The sequence below is a fragment of the Emydura macquarii genome, unplaced genomic scaffold (assembly GCF_026122565.2).
Source record: "Emydura macquarii macquarii isolate MOO-44397 ecotype Brisbane River unplaced genomic scaffold, CSIRO-AGI_Emac_v2 contig_2365, whole genome shotgun sequence".
NCBI lineage: Eukaryota > Metazoa > Chordata > Testudines > Chelidae > Emydura > Emydura macquarii.
Window position 1 is genome coordinate 2,256,571 of NW_027132502.1, and position 13,568 is coordinate 2,270,138.

Consider the following 13,568-nt stretch of genomic DNA (forward strand, 5'->3'; position numbering starts at 1 on the left):
CAGAGAGCCAGGAATTCCCGCATTTTACTTCTGCCTCTGATTCACTATGGCCTGGTCTGCATTGCAAAGTTAGGTTGACATAAGCCGCCTTGCATCCACCTGTGTCTACACTCAGATTTGTCTCCCACCAGTGTAAGCTTCCTGTTATGCCAACGTAGCGATATTGAGCCATGGTCCATGTGTTGAAGTCAACACAGCATGGATGCAGAAAATGGGTTACCTACGTCGACCTTAACAGTCCTCCAGCTGCTGTCCCACAATGCCTCTCACGGACTGCTCTGGTCATAATTGTGAACTCTGCTGCCTACGGGTCATGGAGATTGAAAGCCCCTCCCCCCTCACACACCTTTTAAGTCCCACACATTTTTTAAATCATTTTTCCATCTTGGCAAGCACCCCAGCAGCTCTCCATTGCTGCGTGCAAGTGCCCTCTATTAGCCTGAGAAAGTCTTGCAAGGGCTGATCGGTCGCTTTCTCTTCTCTGGCTTACTTTGACTGCGCACGTCCGATAGAATCATAGAAACGTAGAAATGTCGGGCCGGAAGAGACCTCAAGACGTCATCTAGTCCATCCCCTCGCACTGAGGCAGGACCAACTGAACCTAAACCATCCCTGACAGGTGTTGGTCCAACTTGTTCTTAAAAACCTCCAGTGATGGCGTACCTGGGTAGTCTGAGTGGTGCTCGCTTGTGGCTTGTCCGGGCACAACTCACCCCATTCCGGGTGCATTGTCCCTTGCATGTTTGGGGTTGTGCCTTAGCGGGAAGGCTATGGGGCCCTGCTAAAACCCTACCGCTTCCACAACAAAAAGGAAAAACCGTGAACTCCAGAACCCGGCTCATCTGCAGGTATGTCAGGAGGACCTTCGCTCATCTGCTTCGTGCTTGTTTATGGGCAGCTAGTCCCTTTCTGTCAGTTTCCCTGGACCTAGTGTCCCCTTCCATCCAAATGGTTTGCCCAGACAGCGAGCTGTCCTAGGATCTCAGCTAGAACCCAGCTTCCCTGGTCAAGGAAGTAGCAGAGCTCTGCTTTTCTCCCGGGTCAGCCCTCTCTGGGGGGATTCCACAGCCTCCCTAGGTCACCAGTTCCAGTACTTCATTACCCCTAATTTCTAACCTAAACCTCCCTCGCTGCAAACTAAGCTACTCTCAAGCGCACGTGGAGAACGGTCGATCGCCATCCTCTTCCGGACAGCCGCTGCTCTCTTTGCCTTCTCTTCTCTGGACTACACATGGGCGGATGACTTCACAATGACCGGCAGCCGTCAGACCCAAGGCAGTGACCTCATCAGATCTCACAAGCAGGAGCAGCAGATGGTCATCAGGAATCGAACACGGCTGCAAGAACATCAGCAGCTCCTCCAGAGGCTGCAGGGGGCAAGGACATCGAAAGGACCCTCTGCAGCTCTTGCCACCCAGCCTGGTCACCCACTTAAGAACCAATGGTGCAGACGGTTCTGGATCCCAAGGCAAACCAAGGTCAGCACTAAGCAACATGTTTGAACCTGAGCTCTCAGAAGAATCATGTGAGGAAAAGGTGGCAGCTGTCCTTCCGGCCTCATGCATCCAGCAGCTGGCCAGCAGCAACTGGAAGGAGAGGTTTGCCGGCATGGAGGCATTGCAGAAGGCTGTGGAAGAAATGGAGAAAAGCAAAATGCCGTGCCAGGCCCTGGTGAGGCTGCTGGAGAAAGATCATGGATGGGAGGAAACCAAACACCCGGTGATGCAGAAAAAGCTTCACGTCCTCACCCTGATTGCCCAGAAGGGAAACTTTTCGAGAACGTCCGCTCAGGTAGTCTTGGCCGGCCTGGTGGGGCATGTGGGCGACGTGATCTGCAGCAGCGATGCAAAAGGAGCCCTGACAGCGATAGCAGAGGCGTGTTTGCTGCCGTGGACGGCCGAAAAGGTCACTTCCTTGGCTTTCTCACAGAGCCACCCCAGGACCCAGGCGGAAACCCTGAACTGGCTGGCGAATGCCATTACAGAGTTTGGCTTCACTGGGATGGAGGTGAAGTCCTTGGTCAGCACCATAAACGCTGCCCTGACTGCAGTTCACCCGGAGGTACGGGCCTCCGCCTTCGCCCTGGTGGGGATCGTTTCTTTGTACGTGGGAGCCCCTCTGAGAGCGTTCTTCGAGGGCGAGACGCCGCCCCTTCTCTCACAGATAGATGCCGAGCTGGAGAAGATGAAAGGGCAGAGCCCACCTGCTCCCACCCGGGGCAGCTCCAAGCATGGCCGGGGCAGCGGGGACGAGGGGAAAGGAGGGGACGCACGGGACAGTGGCAGGACCGAGGCTGTGGATATCAGCGACAGGGTCACCTCCGGGCTGGTGTCGAAGATACGGGACAAGAGCGGGAGGGTCCAGAAGGAAGGCCTGGAGGAAGTGGCAAGCATCCTCCGCGAGGCCAGGCTCATCCAGCCGAACCTCGGGGACCTCCCGGTTGCCCTGAGGGATTGTCTCCAGGACCCCAATACAGTTGTGGTGCAAGAGACCCTGAACATCCTCCAGCAACTGGCCCTCACCATGGGCCCCAGCATCAAGCAGCACGTGAAGGAGCTGGGCCTTCCCCTGATTGCCCTCTTCCGGGACAGCAAGAGCGACGTGCGAGCCGCAGGCCTCGTGGCCATCAACGCCTGGGCCGAGCAGATCGGTACCAAGGACTGGCTGGAGGGGGAGGACTCTCCCGAGGAGCTGAGAGAGGAAAACTCTTTCCGAAGGCAAGAGCTCCTGGGCTGGCTGACCGAGAAGCTGCCTGCTCTCCGTTCCGCCCCCTCCGACCTGCTGCTGGGTGTGCCTCACCTCTACGCCTGCCTGGGAGATGGCAACGGCGAGGTGCGGAAGGCGGCCCAGGAAGCCCTGCCCTTCTTCGTGATGCACCTCGGCCTTGAGGAGATGGCCAAAGCCGCCAGCCAACTGAAACCGCCCGCCAAGGACGCCGTCGTGGCCATGCTGGAGCCAGCCCAAGCCAACCCTCTGGCCAAATCCACCGTTCCTGCTAAGTTGCTTTCCAGGCTGCCCAGGATCACAGCCATCCCAGCTTTCGCCTCCGTCTCAGCCACCTCCCACTTGGCATCAGCCTCTTCTTCCCAAGCAGCTGCCAGAGACTCGGTCTCCAACAGTACCCTGAAGCAGAAGCCTGGACCCAAAGAAGCCCCATCAGGAGCGGCTGCCCGGGAAGTCGAAAGCGTGCCAGAGGGGAAGGCACAAATCAAGGCCAGCCGGATGGAGGGGGGCGACAAGCTAGGTCCCATTTTTATCATCGACCCCAAGGGGAAAGAGCAGCGCGCGCAGGACGAGAGAGGTCGCAAGGTGCTCCGGTGGAACTTCACTTCCCCCAGCAACAGGTACACGGAGCAGCTGAAGGCTCAGATGTGCAGCTGCGTGGCCAACTGGCTGCAGGAGGAGATGTTTCACGCCACCTTCCAGCACCACATCAAAGCGCTGGCCATCCTGGTCAAGCACTTGGAGAGGGAGAAGGACGGCGTCATCAGCTGCCTGGACCTGATCCTGAAGTGGCTAACCCTGAGATTCTTCGACAACAACACGTGGGTTCTGACGAAGAGCCTGGAGTATCTCAAGCGGCTGCTCGCTTTGCTGAGTCGGGAAAAATACCAGCTGACGGAGAACGAGGCAGCCTCCTTTCTCCCCTACCTGGTCCTGAAGCTGGGGGAGACGAAAGAGGTTTTCCTCAGGGAGGTGCACGCTGTTCTGAAGAGGGTGTGCCTGGTCTATCCAGCCGGGAAGATGTTCAGCTTCATCATGGAAGGGGCCAGGTCCAAAAACGCCAAGCAGCAGGCCGGATGCCTGGCTGAGCTGGGATATCTGGTCAAAGCTTACGGCATGGAAGTGTGCCAGCCCAGCCCTGGAAAAGCCTTCAAGGCGATATCTGCCTTCATCGGCGACCGGAACGAGGCCGTCCGCAGGGCCGCCTTAAACGTCATGGCGGCTGCTCACAGCAGGCATGGGGAAGGGGTGTTCAAGGTGATCGGGAACCTCTCAGAGAAACACACGAGGATGCTAGAAGAGAGCATGCAGCAGGCCGCAGCCGACCGGTCAGCTGCTTCTCTGGCAAAACAGGCCACGGAGAGACCGCCGCATGCTCTGAGGGCAAGTGCGACTGGCATCACAGGAGCAGCGGAGGGCATGGCCTCCAAACCCAGTCATGCCCACAGCACAGGGACAGACATGGAGACGGGGCAGGCGGCTCCCCAGGCATTTCAGCTGGATGCAGAAGGGGCTGAGGACGTGCAAGGCTCCGTCCGGAGCAAGAGTCCCGGGACTGAGGGCATCACTCAGCCAAGTGAGACCCCTGAACGCCAGCCCCAGGCTGCCTCCCTGTGTCCTCCCGGCATGCCCAGCAACGTCGCCTCCATCATCAACTTCATCATCCACCACGTAGCCAGCGGCGACAGCGACACCATCATCCAGGCTCTGGCGCAGATCGACGAGATCCTGAAGCAGGAGGACAAGGCCGAAGCCATGTCGGGCCACATCAACCAGTTCCTCATCGCCATCTTGCGGCAGCTCCGGTACATCCACCGGCTGCAGGTGTGGGAGGAGAAACCGGGGAAGGACCAAGTCATTCAGCTGTACGGCTGCATCATCCACAACATGATGCTGCTGTTCCAGACGGAGAGCCTGGCCCGGGAGGCCTCCACAGGGGTGCTGAAGGACTTGCTCCACAGCCTCATCACCTTGATGCTGGATTCCCAGGTGGAGGACCTGGAGGAAGGCCAAGAGGTGGTCCAGTCCATCAATCTCCTAATGAAAAAGGTGCTGGAGCAGTCTGACCAAACCAGAACCTTCAGTGCCTTGCTTGCCCTGCTCCAGGATAGCCTGACGGCCGCAGCCAGCCCACCCAAGTTCCCCGAGCTGGTGGCCAAGTGTCTGTGGAGAATCACGCAGCTTCTCCCTCGAACGATCGGCACCCTCAACCTGGACCAGATCCTCCTGGACATCCACCTCTTCATGAAGGCGCTCCCGCAAGAGAAGCTGAAGCAGTGCGCCAGCCAGTTCCCCCTGCGAGCCCTGCAGACGCTGCTGCACACACTGAGAAGGCTGGCGGGGCCGGGCATTCTGAAGCACCTCACCTTGATAGAGGAGAAGGGGGAGTCAGAGCTGGAGGCTCACCTGTGCCGGGCCACGAGGCTCGGCCCCATGCAGGGAGCCAGCGAGCCCGATGCAGACGCGGGTCAGGGGGTCTCTTGTGCGGCCAACAAGGCGGCAAAGGGCAAAGTCAATGACCTGTTAGCGGCCATCTTCAAGAAGATCGGCTCCAAGGAGAATGCGAGGGAGGGCCTGGAGGAGCTGTACGAATACAAGCAGAAATGCCCCGATGCAGACTTGGAGCCCTTCCTGGAAAACTGCTCCCTCCTCTTCCGCAGCTACGTAAAGCATGGCCTGGCCGTGATGGGCATGGAGCGAGCAGGCAAACAGCACCTTCCCCCTTCCACGGGGAGGCCCCTTCAGGCACAGGCCCCCAGTAGGACAGCATCCTCCCCGGTCGGGAACTCAAACGGAGAGGAGGTGGGGCCGTCTCTCTGCCTGCACGGGCTGAAATTGATGAGGCGGCGATGTGGCGGCACGAAATCTTGTAGCCAACTCCCCCTCCCCAGGCAACCTTCAAAGCCTGAAGGGCCCCTGGCCCTGGTCTCCCCAGACAGGCACGGCAGCAAGCTGCCCCGGTACGTGAAGATCCCAGGGCAGAAATAGCACCCGAACCTGGCTACCGGCTTCGGAACCAGCCAGCCCTTCTCTTCCTCTTCCCCATCAGCAACCACGCATGATGTGAATGCACAATAAACAGACAAATCTAGCGTAGTCGCCAGTGAAACAGCTTACGGGCCAGGGGCAGCTTCCACTGACTCAACCGGAAATCTTCCCGGTTTGGAGTGAGCTCATTTAGGCCTTCAGTTAAGCATGGATTTAAGTGGGGAGCTAGGCATGGAATAGTCAGCAGGAGAGCTGGGGGGCACATCAGTAAGGAACAGGGGAAGGGGTGCTGTTCTCAGGACACCAGGGTTCCCCCACCACACCTCCCTCCAACGTGAGCAGATTCTAATAGATGCTCTGACTTGCCAATTTCTTGCTTCGTTTTTCATGATGGCAAATGGCAGGAGCAGTTAGCACCAGCCCAGAGATGAGTGGAGGATGACCTATTAAAACCAGGGACGTCCCGGGAGAGACAGACCAGCCCATAACTGACAGGAACTTCCCCTATAGGCTAGGCTGTTCCATAGCTGCATTCCAGGGGTGGGCTTTGGAGGGTGCTCTGAAGCCCCTGGGACTGGTCGCTGATTTCTAGTCTCTTGAGAAGCTCTCAAGAGGGTTCCAGGCAAAATGCTGCCCTGATTTACATGGCCTTGCAGAATTTCATACCCCCACACCCTTGTCAGTGGGTTGTGTGGGGAGAGATTCAGGGCTGGACAGGGCTTCATAAATCAGCCTCATCAGAGGCTGCCTGGACCCTGTGCCAATTAGCTCCTTGACCATGGACGTGCCGCCAGCTCCGATGCCCCAGCTGTGCCCCTCCCCCTCACATGCCGGAGCAGCCAGCCCGACGTGTCTGCAGAAGAAAGGGGCCCTTAAAAACGTTCCCTGCTTTGGTCAAAAGGCAACAAACACCCCAAAGCAGAACTGGAAATGTACCAGCGGGGCCCTGCAAACAAACTGTGCTGACAGCTCCATTTGATGGTCCAGTGAATAACAGTCCTTCCCCCCTGTTGACACTGGATGAGATGGGCCACTGCTGCAGTCCCGTATGTCTATCATCCTGGAGATCTCAGGCAGGTGGCCGGTGCCCACCTGACTACTTTGTAGACCAAAGTCTCTTCCATCCACTCAACATTTCCCCCACCCTGTCCTGGAGGGACCACAACGGGCCATGACTGGCAGTTCAGTCTCTATTGCCCACTCAATCCCTTGGCTCCTTACCAAGGTTGCCACCAGAGATCCTAAGCAGCAGGATAAACTACCAGCTCTTTTTTATTGTTTGCCTTGTGTGATTTATATTGCAGTAGGGCCTGGAGGCCCCAACCTACATCAGGGTCTCATTGTGCTAGGTGCAGTCCTGACCCTCTAAGAGGAAGTCCCTGTCCCAAAGAGCTTACAGTCTAGATAGAGAAGACAAAGGAGGGATACTTATTGCTCTCTTGACAGGGGAGGAGCTGAAGCTCAAAGGGATTAAACGCCTAAGTTAGTCTGTGGCAGAGTCAGGAACTGACACCAGATCTCCCAAGTTCCGGCCCAGTGCCATCCACCCGTCTTCCCATGCGGACATGTGCACTGTTGATTTAAATCAGCAGCAAGGAGTGAGGTGTGAATGAACACAGATGGAGAAGGCTCAGGACAAGCTCATCAGTGAAGTAGAGAGGGGCTTTCATGCTGCTTCACTTATTCTGAGAAAGTTCCTTGTTCAGTGTCAGCAGAAAGTTGCTTTCTATGATTCTTTACCATTGACACATGCTCTTTCTTTCTTTCCTTCCTCCTTTCTTTCCGCCTTTCTTTCTTTCTTTCTTTCCCTGCTGCACCCATCACTGTAGTAACTGAGGGCCTGATATATTTCAGCGTCTGTGCCTTGCTTTTGTACCACAGTACAGATATTTATTTATAGCCACAGTTTTTTGCTTACAAAAGGGATGGACCTTGTGAGGTGCGGAGAACTATGGCCCCAATCCAGCAACACACTTAAACCTATGTTTAACTTGCTGCCCATTAGCTTGAATAAGACTATGCCTGTGCTTAAAGTTAAGCATATGCTTACGTGGATTGCTGGCTCAGAGTCAGAGTACTCAGCTCCTTAGTGAGCAGAGCAGATCCTGCCAGAAACTGCAAACAATTTATGGGGCTCATTTAGCCCTGGTTTCTGTTGGTAAATTGCCTGCGGACAGACCCCGACTTTTATACATTTCTCCATTTTTTGCAATTGTCTGGCCATGAACACACCTGAGTCAAGGATCATAACTGGGGCTGCATGAGGGAAGGCAGTTTGTACCAGTCTATGTGTTTTCTCCTAGGGAGACTCAATAAGACACAGAATTTCAAGCCCATTTAACACTTGTCCAACTAAAAGCAGTGGGGTTGCTACGGAGAACCATAGAATGCCAAATTGTTCTGTGGCAGCGGTTCCCAACCTGTGGTCCATGGACCCTTGGCGATCCGCAAGGCCACTACAGGGGCTCTGCGGAAAACAAAAAGAGTAACATCCTCACCAAGGCAATGTCCAATTTCAAATACAAGTAGCAGCATGTGGTGGTCCGCGAAATGTCTGGAGGTTGAAAAGGGGTCCGCACACTCGAGACGGCTGGGAACCGCGGTTCTGTGCAACGTGAATACATCCCTTTACCATCACAGAAGCCTTGGAGCACCATGGATATGTCTACACTGGCAGCGGCAAAGTCAGGCAAGGTCAGATGTCTGGATCAGCGGTCAGTGAAGGCAGTCGATCCAGAAGTCGACGCTGTAAAACCACCCCCTCCAGTGGCCGCGGTGCAGTGAAGACGCCGCGCAGAAGGGAAGCACAGCACTCGACTGGGGTTATGCAAGCTACTCTACGCCGCTTGCGTAACTCCCGTCGACTGCCGCCGGATCGCCAGGTAAGTGCAGGCCAGGGCTGTGTTAGTTTGATGTAAGACCTCGTCTATTTAGTCTTTAAAATTCTCCACTTTCTAACAAGCTTCTCAGGGCAGGGATTATCTTTGTGCCTTGTACAACATGAAGCACTTCTGGTGTGTGTGTGCTTAATAAATAAATAAATATGATTATTTATAGACAATTAAGCATAATTATGAAACTCTTTAAACTTCTGAACACAAGCAGAGCATTTCAGCTGGCTGTTAGAGATGTCAAACCCCTGTTGCAAAGAAATACACCCTCTGAGTATTAGCCCCGTTTACTGTACAATTTCTATTTTCATGCAAAATATACTCCACCATTTCAAAGGTGTTATTACACTTCTTGGGCGGTTACTGTTACATGCTGCACTGACCCATTCTATAATCACCCAGCAATGCAATAACATCCTAACAATATTAGCATAACCCCACTCCATGAATGCTATAATCACCCAGTAACTCACTGTATTCATAACACCATCACCATGGAACAACTGAAACATGTGATAACTGCCCTGCCACGCACTGACTTCATTACACCACTGTAATCAGCCAGGGATGTCTTGCTATTATACCCTCCACTTGGTACGTGCTGACATTGCCCAGGAAAAATGTTCCTGTCATAAAGGCCACCCTACTAATGCTCTGCCATCATAACGTTACTCAACCCATGCTGTAGTTTCTCAGTAATGCAATGCTTGTATCACACTGACAGAGAAAATAACCCTTAACTGATAGATGCAAATGGTGTGTGTATATTGTGATCACATATTGTTATTGTGGCCAACAAGGACAAACTGAAAGTTATCTTGTAACAGTGAAGGTCTCATAGATTTCATAGGTTCCCAGGCTTGAAGGGACCATTGTGATCATCTAGTCTGACCTCCTGTATAACACAGGCCATAGAATGTCCCCAAAATAAATCCTAGAGCATCTCATCCATTCCTCGAGCACTTGAACTGGGAAGAACAGGAAAGTGTCTAGCTTCTTTGCATTTCCTTTTCCCAGTAGTAGTCAGATGTTAGCTAGGCTAGTATTGTTATTATTTATCATCTGTATTGCCATTGTACCTAGTAGTCACAATCATGGATGAGGACCTCATTCTGTGAGGCATTGTATGAACAGAGAGGACAGTCGTTGTTCCAAAGAGCTTACAATCTAAGTAAGCCATGGCTAACTTTCTGGAGTCCCATGATGCTGAATTGCTTCTCAAAGTATCTAATCTGGTTTCCAGTTTAAACCATTAAGTTACAAAAAGAAATCTTGATTATTTAGATATCTGGAAAAGATGTTTTCTATTGCTTGTGAGTGTTGTGTGGTTGTTTTATTGCATTCGCAGCTTTGATTCTCACACTGAAGTCTCAAAAAATGTTGCTTATTATAAATGAGCAGAGGATCGGTCAGACAATGGTATGTAATTGAGGAACAGGTCCCAAGCCACCAACTTCCAATCCCGATCCCTACCTAAATTTCCTACGGCAGTAAGGTTTTGGTTTTGTCCATGAGCAAGAGAGGAATCCAAATTAACTTCCCCAGATTCTGGGGGTCTTTAGATCTGGGGTCAGGGGTCAGTCTCATCACTTGTCTGATCAATAAACCATGGGCTGGTGGGGGTCCTTCTTTATTCCCGTCTACATTTTTGGAATTCTGCCTCCCCGATTGTTCGTGTTTTTGTGTTTGTGCCTTTCCACCTCCTTGGAGAGGTTTTAAGATATGCTTCTAACTCGGAGTAAAAGCCAGCAAATCAAATAGAACTTTCTCTCTTTCTGTCAAAAGAAGGAAATCCCTCTGCATTCTTCTGTTGGAGGAGTGGGCTGGTCTCCCCTTCATGTAGGAAATACACGGTCCTGCCTATGCATCTCCCAGATCTCTAGAAGCAAGGCAGACCTCAGGGGATCTGGTGAAGGCTCTATGTCTCCCACCAGCCTACCAAGCAGAGCCCACTGTAAGAGATTTCCTCTGCATGATAGGGCCTACTCAGGAAAATTAATACAGTAGATGAATTTTCTTCTTGTGTTTGTATTGGGCAGAATGGTCAGTGGGGCCTAGCCACTCCAGAGCTGTGTATGTACATGCTCCACTGGCAAGGAGAACAAAGCCCCAGAGCTCTTATCTGCATGGGGACAGGGAGATACACATTCCAGGGTCCCCTCCACACAGCTCTCAAGGGAATGACCTGGCCCGACAGCTTTCACTCTCTGCTTCCTCAGGCCAAACTCCTGTTCAGTTTGCTGGAGAATGCATCAAATACAGACAGCAGGAGAAAGCAGAGTCAGGGAGATCAATGAAGAATAAATAAATATATCATAAACAAATCCATCAAAGTGATAAAAACGGTAGACGGAGCCACACTAATTAAAAACACAATAATCCAGATAGCAGAGATTTGTTTAAAATGCTGCAATTACAGCTTTTAATCATCTTGGTTCAGATTAACGGCAGCAGAAAAGCGGCTGTGCAAACGTGTTCTTTATAATGAGCTGAAATGAGAAAGGCAGCCCCACGCGCTCTCACTCCGGCTAATTTTCTCTTCTCATTGCCGAACAACCTTTCAATCTCGTTTTCAGTCAGAGCCTCGAGGAAGAAAGCACAAAACTGAAGCCGAAATGAATCTCTCTGCAACATTTCCCTTTTTGCGAGCTGTAAAAAATGGCCAGTGTCAGTCATTTGGGGTCCGGTGCTGACGCAATCCGCTCTCCATGCATATGTCCGGCAGTCATTGACACCATTACAGGAAAAAAATCAAAGTCCGTGGCACAACGGGAGGGCAACGAAAAGGCAGGACTGAGGGGGGCTCATCCTGCAAGGTGCTGAGTGCCCTCAACGCCCAGTGAAGGAAGGTTGCAATTCCTCAGCACTGGCAAGATCAAACCCTGTAAAAGAGCCCAAAGTGGGAGGTCTCATCAATGACCCACATCGATCCAGAGTGAGTCTTTGTCCCCCGCTAGTGGCTCAAGCACATGAAGATGTTTATGAGTCTGCCACGGCCTCCGAGCTGATACGTTAGCTCATGCAGCGGAGGCGTACGCTTTTAGATGCAGAGGTTGTGGGCTCATTTCCCACAGATGATCCAGCCCGGGGTGGGGGGACTCACTCACACTTAGATTGGGGAGCAGGTCCCCTTGCTTGTCTGCTCACCTGCATGGGAAAATCCAGCCCCAAACTAAGCTCCAAGACTAAAAAAGACGTGACGTGAGTGAAGGTGCCAGATGGCTAATCCTGGAGACTGAACTCCTTGTGTCCTGGCACAGAACGGGCCCATCCCAGGCACTGACATTACCCCATGGAAGAGCATCAGTCCGGGGTGAGAAGAGAGCTCAGTTTCCATGGCCTATTTGTTCCCTGAGCCCCGTGTTGCAGCTGTCAGTAAGGAATCCCATTAGAGCCAGTTCTGGTGGGGCTGGTGAAGTGGCGAAAACTAGACTCCTTTCAAATAAGCCATTAAGTGGATCAGCTGTCAAACCCGATCCTCCTCAGCCAGATTTGAACGCACGACCAAGAGGATAAAGCTCCGTAGCCCACAACCAACCTCCTAGCCTGAAGACTTGGATACAGAACATTGAGGGGGGGCTTGCACAGTCAAGGGCTTGAGAAGCAAAAGATGTTCTCTCCAGTCAAAGCCATAATGCAGGGAGTGCCGGCGACAGATCAAAGGCTCAGTGCAACGGAGCTGGGGGACCTTAGACTACTCTGCCCGCTACCAACTCCCAGTGCTCTCTGCTCTTCTGCACCTTGCAGGTTCCTCTGCCTCTGACCCCCCTTAGCATTCTACATAGGAATGGTCACGATGGAACAGATGAACGGTTCTCATCCAAGGGGCAATTGCCAACGCTCATGTTCTAACTTAGCAGAACTCCCACAATGCAACCTGGCTAATTGGATTCTCTGTCACTGGCATTCCTCGTGGCATTTTGGTGCTTCTGCTCCCAGCTAGCACGCGGACTTGCAGAGATGCGCAAAGCTGGAAAGCGATGGGGAGTGTAAAGAGAATGGATCACCTTAAAAAAATGAGCAAAGCCGGGCACGCGTGTGTGTGTCACCATTTCTTCCATATCTGCTCACCCACTGCGACTCCTGGCTTATTGTCACAGGCGGTAATTAGCTGCAAACCCCCTGCTCTCTTGCCCCAATTCATCTGCATATAGTTCTGAGCATGAGATTAAAATCAGGAGCCCATTCGGAAAGGACCAGTATCTTTCTAATTAGCGGTGAACGCTCTTCTCTTTCCTGTTTACCCGAAGGGTGCGCAAACATCCAGCAAGAGGCACTCAGCATTGCAGCTGCACCAGGAGATGTAATTATCTTGCCTGTGCATTAAGATTAATAAATATTAACTTTGCTTGGGTTTTACTGCATGCCTAAAATGGAAACAATGAGCTTTCCTAATTAATCAAATTACAGCTATAAAATGATTTCCTTTTAGGAGGTTCATTTCTGTTTTTCTGGCAATTAGCGCTGATGACTCGACCACCCTTCTTTGAATGTTTCGAAATATGGAGAATGGCAGCATTGCCATAGTGTGTTAATGGAGCCGTAATACATATTAGCTAATCAAGTGTGAAGAGGCTGTTCACTCTGAACGCTGTAATTATTTGAGAGCTTTTAAAAAAACATCTCAAACTTTCATTTTATTTGCATTTATTATTAAAAAAAAAAAAAAACCAACCCTGATTTTTGCTTGTGAACTTCCATGCAAAGGTGAACAGGTGCGAGGGAGACGTTGAAATGTGTCATTTTTTCCTTTTGATTGTCTGTTGCCTTTTATCTTCTTATGGTTTTCATAGATTCCAAAGCCAGAAGGGACCCTTGTGATCATCTAGTCTGACCTCTGGCTTTGAGTAGGCCAGAGAATTTCAACCAAGGATTCCTGCCTCCAACCCAAGAACTTCTGATTGAACTAGAATGACTCTTTTCAGTCTTAAATCATTTCGTGATTTAAAGGCTCCAAGAGATGGA

The 13,568-nt window shown here is 52.0% G+C and overlaps 1 pseudogene; it reads left to right on the forward strand.

Moving 5' to 3' along the window:
* Window positions 1-1,494: 1,494 nt before the first annotated feature.
* Window positions 1,495-5,712, forward strand: LOC137161664 (cytoskeleton-associated protein 5 pseudogene; annotated as a pseudogene).
* The last annotated feature ends 7,856 nt before the right edge of the window (window positions 5,713-13,568 follow it).